This window comes from Lactuca serriola, chromosome 5 (genome assembly GCF_051521515.1).
Source record: "Lactuca serriola cultivar US96UC23 chromosome 5, Lser_US96UC23_V15, whole genome shotgun sequence".
Taxonomy (NCBI): Eukaryota; Viridiplantae; Streptophyta; class Magnoliopsida; order Asterales; family Asteraceae; genus Lactuca; species Lactuca serriola.
The window spans coordinates 201673060-201684881 of record NC_136412.1 but is presented as its reverse complement, the minus strand read 5'-3'; positions in this window follow the sequence as shown (position 1 = coordinate 201684881).

Below are 11822 nucleotides of genomic sequence, written 5' to 3'. Positions count from 1 at the left end.
TTTAGCGAAGAACCGGGCTCTGTGCGGGTAGAACTTCTGAGGCGAAAGCTCTTCTTCTCGGACCCTTTTGGCGCTCCAGGACTCGCCTCTAACACTTTGGAAGTGCTAGGGAAGGGGATGGAGAGTTTGGGAGTATTGAGAGAGAAATAGGGGTTGAGGTGTTACAACCATCAAAATTCGAGTCGGTTCTAGATTTGACTAAACTTAGTTGCACGTATAGGCACGACACATACTAGACTTAGTAACTAGAAGTTAAGATATAACCTATTAGAAACTTGGAAACAATTAGAAACAATGGATAATGTGCTTAGATTTCACATTGATATGTGAATTCTACAACTACTTAACTGTAGTGAATATCCATATTTAGGTCACTCTTTGACTCGAACACCTTTTCATGAATCAGATACACACATCATGCACTTGACCTAGTGGTAGAAATTAGGTCAAAGTCTCATAGAAACTTAAGTCAAAGTTGAAGACTAGGACTAGTATACTTGATTCCTCAATTTCGCTTGAATATCAAAATCACTACATAGAATGTCAATAAACGGATAAAAATAAATTTCAAACATTATTTATATCTATAAAAGGGTTATAATACCATAAGATAATTTGAAGTCTCAAATATTCAATTTATTTTGATATTCAAAGTTTATTAAACTCCAAAACCCTAAAAGCCCTAAAACCTAAATTTTATAAAGTTTAACATCAAGAATTTGATAAAAATAGTTATGAAACTTATAACACTATCTTAAAATAATGGGTAAATTACACGGATGGTCCCTGTCGTTTAGGGTAATCTGCGTGTTTGGTCCCTAACAACATTTTTTAACTCGGACGGTTCCTACTTTATATTTTTGTTGCACGCTTAGTCCCTGTCCGTTTTAAGAAGACTAATTTACCCTTACTGATTTCTTTTACTATTTTATAAAATATTAGTTATTAAAAACAAATATTAATATATATGAAAAAAAAATATTAATTAGATATGTGGGCCCACTTCTTCAACCCCTCCCATAAAACCCCACCCTCCACCTCCATCGTTTTCGTGTCCTTCTCAAACGAACCAGCAACACCACCACTTCTATATTCTCCGGCGAGCCACCACCACCAATCAGATGCAATATTAAATAAAAAAGAACCTACGTCGAAAGTCGGTGTTTCTTTGGCAAACATAAACTATAAATCGCACAACCTGGTAAGGGATCTAGGGTTTTCACATCTCATTCTCTCGTTATTATATGTCCGAAATTATAGAAAGCTCAACCATGGCAGCCAACGATGGGAACTCAGGTTTCTGAAGCACCAATTTTTGTTCCTATTCGTGGGAAAAAACTTTGGCAACGGTGAAGATGGATTCTAGGGTTTCTGAAGATCGGTAGGGTCTTTATTTGTTCCCCCCTTTATTCAGTTTCGAACCCACTGAATTACCCCTTCTCTCACATGGAACAAAAAACGATTTGGTTTATCATTGATATTGTTGGTCTCTAGACTGGATTTTTGGGTTTCAAATGTCGATTTCCCATCATCGATCTTCTTTATTTTCACTGATTTTCGAGACCACAGTTATTTCTAGGATTCCTCATCGATTGGATAGGCGTTAAGCGGTGAAGGCACCAAAAGGTGTTCTTCTGCTATCGACAAAAGGGTAGGGGGATTCACCTGAATCTGGTTTTCTTCTAGGATTCATCATCATTTTGTGGTTTTATTTTGGTGTTGAATTTGAGTTACAAGTTTGGTTTTAGATGTATATTCAGATTTAGTGTTGAACGTTAGATGACTTTATGTTGATTTTTGTGTAATTTGTGTGGTATGGATCTTTGGCCGGAGATGATGACCGGATTTGGTGCCGGTGACTGGAGGTGGTGGTAAGAACCGTAGAGGATTAAGCTGTAATCAATCATTTTTCCAACAATATATTAATAATTTAATTTATTAATAACAACTAGAATAATATAACAAGAACTAACAAAATACAAATAGTCATTAAGGGAAAAATAGTCTTTTTAGGTTAGATAAGGACTAAGTGTGCAACAAAAATATAAAGTAGGGACGGTCCGAGTTAAAAAAAAGTTGTTAGGGACCAAACACGCAGATTACCCTAAACCACAGGGACCATCTGTGTAATTTACCCTAAAATAATTAAATTCAAGGAAATACAATCAAGGAAAATAAAAATTTAAGTCATTAACATTTACCCTTAATTTATAAGTCAAAAATCAATATTTTATGCATAAAAACATGGTTAACTTGCATCTTTTATAAATATTTGATATTTTTATAAAATATTTAAAATTTATAAAGACAAAAGAAAGAGAGAGGAATATTATACCCTCAAAATTCGGCCCCCTCTCTCCAATACATCATTTCCCCAAACCATTATTCATTTTTCACTTTCCCATACTCCATCTTCTCTCTCACTCTTCTCTCATGTCTCTCATTTCTCTCTCACACACACCACTACATTTTCTCTCACCCTCACCCTAACTCACGAAATTCTCCAGAAAATGGGTCCAAGAACACACCTTGAACTCAAAATCTTTATCATCTTGTGGTGTTCTTGAAGGTAAACTCGATATCTACTTCATTATTCCTTCAAAGTTTACTATTTTTCTTGGATTTTCACCATCTTCTGCTCCATTATAATGAAAGATCATGAACACATAAACATACACATACAAACTCACGGTTTTGATGATGATGGTGGTAGGATTTCACCCCAAAACAACATGCATGTTGTAAATGGTGAAATCCAAGGACCAAAACCTAAGTCAAAATCAACAGAATGCACTTTTCTACAAGTTTTGGATGAAAAACACCATATGCATCCAAAGTTTTCTATCAAAAACGATTTTTGAACATTTAAAACTCATGAATGGTCTTAAAACCAACATGCATGTGATGATCTTCAGGCTTAGATGCTTGATGATCAAAGTTTGTTGTTAAAAAGCTTTCAAATAGGTTCATGAAGGATTTATTTCCAAATAAATATCTAAAACTCCTTTTCTGATCAAATCCAATTTTTTCCTGTATTCCACCAACAAAGTGAGAAGTTCTATAAGTTTTCAGAAAATAATTCATTTTATTCTAATTATTATAATTATTGCAATGAAATAGGGCAATGAATCATATAAAATAATTTCTGAGGTCTATAAATCCTAGGTAAATTCTTGGATAACCGCTATGCAACATAATGATTTCTCATTAAGTTTCATAGATTTTGGTTACTGTTTAGTGTGGTTTTAAAGTTTCTTTTTGTTTAGTCCCGATAAATCATAAAACTACATTAGAGAATGTTAAATTGATATCTAACAATTTTTGCAGTTTTTATCAGCGATGTAAGACTCATAAAAAAAATTTCAGAATTTTTCATAGTGCATTCGTAGTTATCTCCGATTTTTGTATTTATAATGGACTAAAAATAGGAAAAATAGTCTTACTCATCCAAAACTCCTAACAATTTACCAGAAGACCTTTAAATATATTAGAACTCAAAATAAAAATTTTGATGATTTTTCTATTCAGTATACTATTTTTCTCCTATTTTCTAAGATTAAATACACTTAAATCCACAAAATTGGATTCTAGTAGATAAAAACCATCTTTGGGATTTTTCCCAGATTATTTACACTGTAAATGAACTTTAAAATTTTTTTGGTAATTTACTCTAACAATTTAATAATTATTATTCAAATAATTATTATTTAAGAGGATTAAACAAAGAAAAATAGAAAAAGCTATTGAAAAATATCTTTTATATTTTTCATAGGTTCTATATATCTAATAACAGTATTATAAAAGGTTTGGGTAATTTTGGAAACTGTTTTATATTTATTTCAAATTTTATTAGAATAAATGCACAAAAATCATAAAATTCGGATAAACAGTTTAGAAATCTATTTTTATATTTTTCACAGCTTAAGGATATTCAATAACAGAATTACAAAAAGGTTGGATAATTTTGGAAACTGTTTCCTATTTATTTCAATTTTTATTAGAATAAATGCTCAAAAACCATAAAATAAGGTTAAATAGTTTGGAAATCCATTTTTATATTTTTTTTCAGCTTAATTATGTCTAATGGAAGTATTATAAAAAGTTTGGGAATTTTTATCATCTGTATTCTATTTTCACAAATTTATATTGTTATGAAGGCTTAAAATTTTGGAAAAATAGTTAATCATATCAAAACTTCAAAGGAAAATATATGGAATCCCTCTACTGTGTTTAGAATCAAAATGCAAAGTTTTAGAATTTTTGGAAACTGTTTGATAATATTTTGGCTTTTTAAGAGCTTAAAACACATTTAAATGAAGATATGGTGGATAACCTATTGACCCATGTTCAAATCCTGGCACCACTCAGCCCTTGTGGCCATGGAGGTTCGCCTACAGTGACTCCAGGGTATGAGGCAAAGCTTTATGTTTGCAGCGAGGGAATAGTCGGTGCGCGAAAGCTGGCCCGGAAACCCTCGTTAGGGAAGTTCCCTTTCAAAAAAAAAACACATTTAAATGTGCTAAAATACCCTCAATTGTTATTACAAAAATCTGGAAAATTAATATCCAAAATTGTCTTTATCACATGAGTTACAAAACTTCACCATTTCAGAAAAATATTTGTAACTTATCAATATTAAATTTTGACACAATATTGACATAATTCTATTGTAGTAGTAAGTATACTAGTGTTAGCTTTCTATTAGAGACTCATTAGTGTGTAACATCGTGTAGAAATTGATAGTGGTACAAGTGGACTGTAGTTAAAGGTACCATTTGCATCATCTCGATGCATATTGTAAGTATTCACGACTCCCCTATTTTCGGTTTTTATGTTTTGGAGTGGAAAAGCATGTCCTAAACTATTTATGTTCGTTATATTTAATTGACTCATATAAACTTGATTACTATATTTTGCATATTGTGAGTATTCACGCACTCCCCTATTTTAAATTTTTTTTGTTTTGGGGTGGAAAAGCATGACCGAAAAACTATTTATTTGTTTGTTGTATTTAAATTGATTTGTATCAAACATGATTGCTATTTTATTGCTATATCTCTCTATGTATGTCTATGCAACACCGAACATGAGAACTTATCATCTTAAGTCCCTTCCATTATACTTTATTCCAACCATTAACTCTTTGAGCCAATGGTCATTGTGGATAGCGCTATTAGAAATTGACAATTCCTCACTCGTCCGATTGCTGGAGTGCATGATACCATATAATCTATGGAATGATAAGCATAGATCTTGATAGGGGATCAGTCATAGGATTGGTTGGGAACTCATTGTTTGCTCATACACATACAAACTTGTTACTTATTGTAGCAATAAACTTTGTATCTCATTATAACAACAAACTTTTGTTACTAAATACTTTTTTACTTGTTTTAGCAACAAACTTGGTTGCTTCTTATCGTAACAAACTTGTTTGCTCCTTGTAGCAATGAAACTTGTTTGCTTATTTTAGTAAAAAACTTTATTTCCCATGAGGATATGAACGTTGCATCTCTTTTGGGCAGCATACTTTATTTCTCATGATGACAACGAACTTTGTTTACACAAACTTATTTACTCGTTTTAGCAATATATTTTTATTTATGGAAACCTATATTAAAATTTTGATTTCGATTCATGAAACCAATATTATTTTTAACATGTGAACTCACCAACTATTTTATAGTTGACGCTCGTTTTACATGCTTTTTCAGGAATCATAGAGTAAGTGGCACTTAAGGACACGTCACTGTTAGGAGCATTCACATGTGTTGTATTTCAATTTACATTGTAATTTCTTTTAAAATTTGTTCAAACCCATTGTAAATTTGTAATGATTTTTAATACTATGGTTGGTGTTGTCTTTTAACTTTTGCTATGAAACCCTTTATACTGACACACCTCGTGTTTCCGCTTTAGCGGGGTGTGACAGAAAATGGTATCAGAGCCGAAGGTTATAGAGAATACCGGTTTTCCTTTAGAGAACCACAACTATAGCCAAAAAAATTCTAAACTTTTTTAAAATATAGAACATACTACTGGCATAACTAATTCAAGTACGCATTATTGGACTTTAATTAAGTATAGCCCGACCAACTATGCTTAATTAAGGAAAGTTAATGTGAGGCTGGAAATGGTTATAGTAGGATTATGTTCAAAACAATTTTCAACTTAAACTTTTGAAAAACAAAATTTTTCGGTGTGCGTATTAGCATTGCATATTATAAACATTCATCTAGATACACTTAGAAACTAAGTGCACTTTTATAACAATGCCATTATTTAGAAATATTCTTACCCCTTATCAAGTGTTAGGTTAACCACTGAGTTTATATCACTAGCCACTCTAGGAGCAATGCACTTAATACTGAGAATGGGTATTCCTCAGTAGCTATTGACTTTAGATGTAAGGTTAGTAGCTAGATATACACTAGTAATAATCTTATGTCAAAACCTATACCAATTATTCCTTAATACCTCTTCATCGTCTTCGTATTAGAGTTACAACTAGGAAAAAGCGTTTCGATACCGGCACAAATGATAAATGGATCATCGCGTAAGGAGGTAGATGAGTCGCCACTAAGTAATCACTTGGATACCATTGGCGGGCATTCCGGATTCGAATCACGAGGAGACATGGAGGTTTAACCCATACGTGAGACCTTATTACTACGCTACGATTTAGCTCTAGGTTGTTTCCCACCTTGAGCTTAAAACTTTACATAGGATGTCCCTTTGATCTCTATAAAAGGCCGTAAACTGAATTGACACCATAAAACGTTTTACTAATAATTTTTCTTGTCCTTTATCTTGGGGAAAAGACATCGATACTCACCTAGTACTCACCTTAGTATTTAGGTACGATCAGTTACACTAATATACTTATTCCTTATTTCTTAATCTTCCATCAAAAAGTTATTTCGTTTCATCGGTTTTATTTATCATCGAAAAAATACTTCATAACCACTTCATACAACTTACTAGACCTTTCCTAACAATTTAAGTCATATTCTCGCTAAAAATCTTTTGACAACTTGCTTTAACTTAACACTTTTCTGTTGGATTAGTGTCTAAGTCCATAACTATTTTGGTATGTACTTGACCCGATGGTGCATGGTCCTTTTGGGTTGCCTTCACCAAAGCAACTTGATTGGAGAAATATATAGAGAGAGAGGACAATATGATTTATTAATATGTTATAAGAATAATATATTAAAGGAGAAATCATATTTGTTTAATTAATATTGGTCGATAATTAATTAAGAATTAGTTGTGTGATCAAATGTAATTAATTAAACTAGAGGGGCTGATTTGTAATTATGTGATAGTTACAAAATAAGGTAAGGATTATCTTTTATATATGGTGGACGAATTTAAGGTTGGAAAGCCTTAGAATTCGAGTGTGATAAGGATTCAAGGATTATCTTATTGGTTGCTTAATGGATAATCAACTAGATAAGGATAATGACTGAAACCCTATCTCTACACCTATATAAACAACCCCAAGGTCATGAATTCGTGTATCCCTTCCCAAGAAGTCTTAGAGACGAATTCTAACCTCCCTCCTCTCTCTTTATACCTTCTCCACTTGCTTATGGTGTTTGTAAGCCATTAGAGGAGTGACACTTGTGACTCTATGCTTTCCAAGGTCAATTCAAGGAGGAATTGGATTGTTATTGCTATATAACAATCAAGGTATGTTCTTAAACCTATTTACATGTGAATTCTGATTTCCATATGCTAGAATTAGGGTTCAAAGTCTTGGATTCAAAGTATGTACAATAGAGAAACCTAGATCCGAGCTTTAGGGTTTGTATGAGCACATAGGATGTCTTATGACCAAAACCCATCAGTGGTATCAGAGCCAGGTTGGTTTCTATTGTATTGATGCTTGATGTAACTAAAAATCGTGTTTTGGCCTCACTGTTCGACCTGACTCGGCGAGTCACTCTTGGACTCGGCGAGTCAGCCCTACTCGGCGAGTTCCAGAGGGTGACTCGGCGAGTCGGTGCGTCAGACAGTGCTTATCTCGGGATTTCTTGCTGTTTTTGCATTGAGATAATTACCTTATCATGTTAGATTAATATTAATCCGATTATATGATATATTTGACTATAATTTTAATCTAATTGAAGATATTTATCAATTAATAGGATAATTGTTTCCTTATAAGATAATTGATTAATTATTTTGAGTAAATTGATAAATTGTTTTGCAAGAAATCATTAAACAAATCAAATATGGATAATTATGTGATTAAATGTTAATTTGAATTATTTGTTTTTTGATCCTTGTTGTTGTGAAAAGTTTCATATTTGGCCCTTTAGGTTTTATAGTTTAAATTTGAACCCCAAAAGTTTTGTTGTTTTGAAATTTAAATAGTTGAAACCCTAATGTTTTGAAAAAGGTTTCAAAACTTGCCCTCAAGTTTTGGAATTTAAATTTTGATTAAATAGTTTAATTTTGATGCATATTTAAATTCTAAACCCTAATGTGTTGAAATGTTTCAAAAACTTGCCCTCAAGTTTTGGAATTTAAAAGTTGATTAAAAGTTTAATTAAGAATGTTAAATTCTAAAACTCTAAGAAGTTTTGAAAAGGTTCAAATCACACCCTTATGGTTTTATTAATTATTTAAGGTGTATAATTAAAAGAGGTTTAATAAATCCATAAACGTTTAGGTTAACCATTTAATAGATTAAAAGTGTAATTGTTAAAGTTAACCACATAGTATTTTAAAAGTTATAAAATACACCCTACACTATATATAACATTAAAAGTCTAACATTATATATATGTATGAGTAAAAGTCAGTCTTACCGTTAGTAGGCCTCATTCACGAAGCTGGTCTATAAGGGGTGTTTAAGGAAATTGCCTATAAAATGGCGATTGAATGGGTATCCACTCTTACCCACCGCACTCTTGACTAGTGGAGAGTCGTTAGCCGAACGGGTAGGATAGGACGAAACCTTCCATTATAAGTATAATGAATTATCAAGTAACTAAATGTTTTATAAAATTCCCAATCTTAGTTACTTAGGCAAAAGTGAATTGATGCAATTCCATGAAATTACACTTTGTGCCCTTGCGAAGACGTTAGTGGAGCGTGTGTGGTTAACCGGCACACTAAATGGGTCTAAGCAAAAGGTAGCAAATGGTGACTCAATGTTTGTCATAGTTCGGTGGAGCGTGTGTGGTTTACCGGCACATCGAATAGGTGACTGTAACATGTGAGGGCACCATGTAAGTTTGCATGGTTATTCACACCCGCTTTGTGATCCTCGGCATCCCAGTCACAAACAAGAGGGGCATATCGAGATTTAAACATGCCATTGAAAGTTCAATGAATCTCAAAGGATCTAGGAGTTTTCATAGATTTAAAACTTAAATTTCTTTTTCGTTATTCGTGGTGGAAATTAGTGAATCGTCATTCACTTACCTTCAAATGTTCTGCAATTTGGGTTACGGCATCCCTCTCCCGAGTTGTATAATATTGTGTTGGGTCCTAGCCTTAGTATTTCATTTGGGTGATTTACTAAGGATTCAATCTATCAACTAACTTGAATTCGCTTTTCTCCCGTATTGTAGATGTCAAAGTTCGACAACTATGGTTTTCCCAAATCCCGTGGAACAAGCTTTCCACATGAAGATGGTATTCCACGATTCAATCGAGGAACAAGAAATCATGCTTCACTTCCTCCTCCTCCTCCTATTGTTCTCCCCAACCCACAAGATCGAAGAATTGAAAGGTTCAATATCACTAAAGCCCTATTGGAAATGAAACATGAAGATGGTAAACCCGTGTGTGCCCACGTTCTAGGAATGAAATCACACATTGATAGGTTGATAATGTTGGGTGTGTCATTCCCAGATGAGTTGGCTGTGAATTGGGTTTTGCAGTCACTTCCTGAATCATATAATGAGTTCAAAAGAAAGTATTATATGATGAATCATGACGACAACCTCATTGACCTAACTTACATGCTCATTGCTGCTGAATCAGAAATGATTTGGCGAAGCAATGGAGCGTATTTGTTGGAAAAGTCAACCAACCATGCTTCCGAGGACGTTCTAGGAGAACCGACCTGCGTTTGCTGCCAAAAGAGAGGGCGTTGGATACAAGTCTGCCCAAAGAGCCTGAAGAGTCCAGAAGCTGGGAGAGTCAAAGAGTGTGGCTGCGCTTCAGGTAAAATCCACTATCTAACTCCATTAAGTTCCTATTCATTAATTCTTAATACATAATGTAATAAGATTGCATTTGCATGTTTTAAAGGATCAGTGAAAAGAAAGGAAGCTTGGTGAAAGAGCAAGATGAATCTAATCACAAGGAATGGATCTTGATTGCATGGACTTGAAGATTAGATTTTGATCTTAGATAGTTATGATAGAGTTGTTAGAAAATTTTCTTTTGAAATACATAGTTTTCAATGGATTTTGCATTGTAAGGAGATATGTTTTCCGCTGCTTTTATAAATAAAATAAATTTTTGTTTGACTTATTTATTTATTTATTTCCTTGCAATGAAATCGTTATGAAAATTGGTGTTTGCATATTTCTACAACAAATGGATATGATTTTTATTTATGGTGTTTATGGAAAAGTCAAGAATTTACCAAATAGGGAGAGTTTTCTCATCGCCCAAGTTTCAATTGGACAGAAATTTGGAATCATGCAACTTGGTTGCACGATGAATGAGAAATTTCATATTTGGAAATTAGACCAATTCGTTGACAAAGTGTCAAGTGAAGGACTAGAAGATCGAGTACACAAAGTTGCGTGTTGATCAAGTCAACCATAAGAGTAACAATGATGTTCGTCATGATTTACTAAAAGGTTTAGTAAATATGATTATACTTACAAGATTAAGTGTAATTTTGAATTGATTAAAGGGTTTAGATCAATAGCAGTACGAATAACAAGAATCAAGTAGGCAGAGAGATAAAAGTTTCTCCATTCTAAGAAGAAGGGAGAGTACCTTTTATGCTTTATGATAGGTCTTAATGATTAAGAACCATATCTCAATTGATCCTCTAAGTGAGTCTTAGTACAATTGTATGTCTAAGAAGAGGAATCAAGAATTGAAGAAATGGTTAAATCAACAAGTCAATCATACTTCGTTCCAATAACAAGTCTTAAAGTTAAGATTGTGACAATGAGTGAAAAGTATTAAGAAGGTTTAAAACATTCATTAAATGTGGTAAGTTGTGATGTCTTAGATAAGACAAAGACCAACTAGGACCAATTTATGAAGAGTTTTGATAAAAGCTACACTAACTCTTGAATATTTGTTTGTCAAGAAATGTTTTGACAAGAGAATCTTATATGTCAAGGAGTCAGTGGGAGTCTAAATGGTCTTGAAAGATTTCAAGAACAAATCAAATAAACCTTATCGATCATCACTAGCACACGAGTTGAGGTTTACAACCTATCGTGTTGACATTATTTTTCTGTGCCAATCCAATCGAGTTAATTATGCATGTGAGATCTATGAGTTCTCATTTTGAACGCATAAAAGGCAAAGCACCCTAATCAATGAAAGGTACATTGATAGGAAAGGGTGAGCTGCTTAACTACTTGGAAGACATGGTGGGCAGCTGTGCTACCATAAGGCAAGAAATCAAGATTAAGAAAGTTCGGTCCATATGAGTTTGAATTTGTCGTAAACTTTAACAAATTCACATGGATAGGAACACATACACCGCTCAAATCTAAGTGTCATAAGATTTCCTCCTTCATGAAAATGATTGTGAAGAAATACTTTCACTAAGAGAGATTTTAAGAAGATAGTGATTGTAAAATTGCATTCTCAAATTCAATCATGGT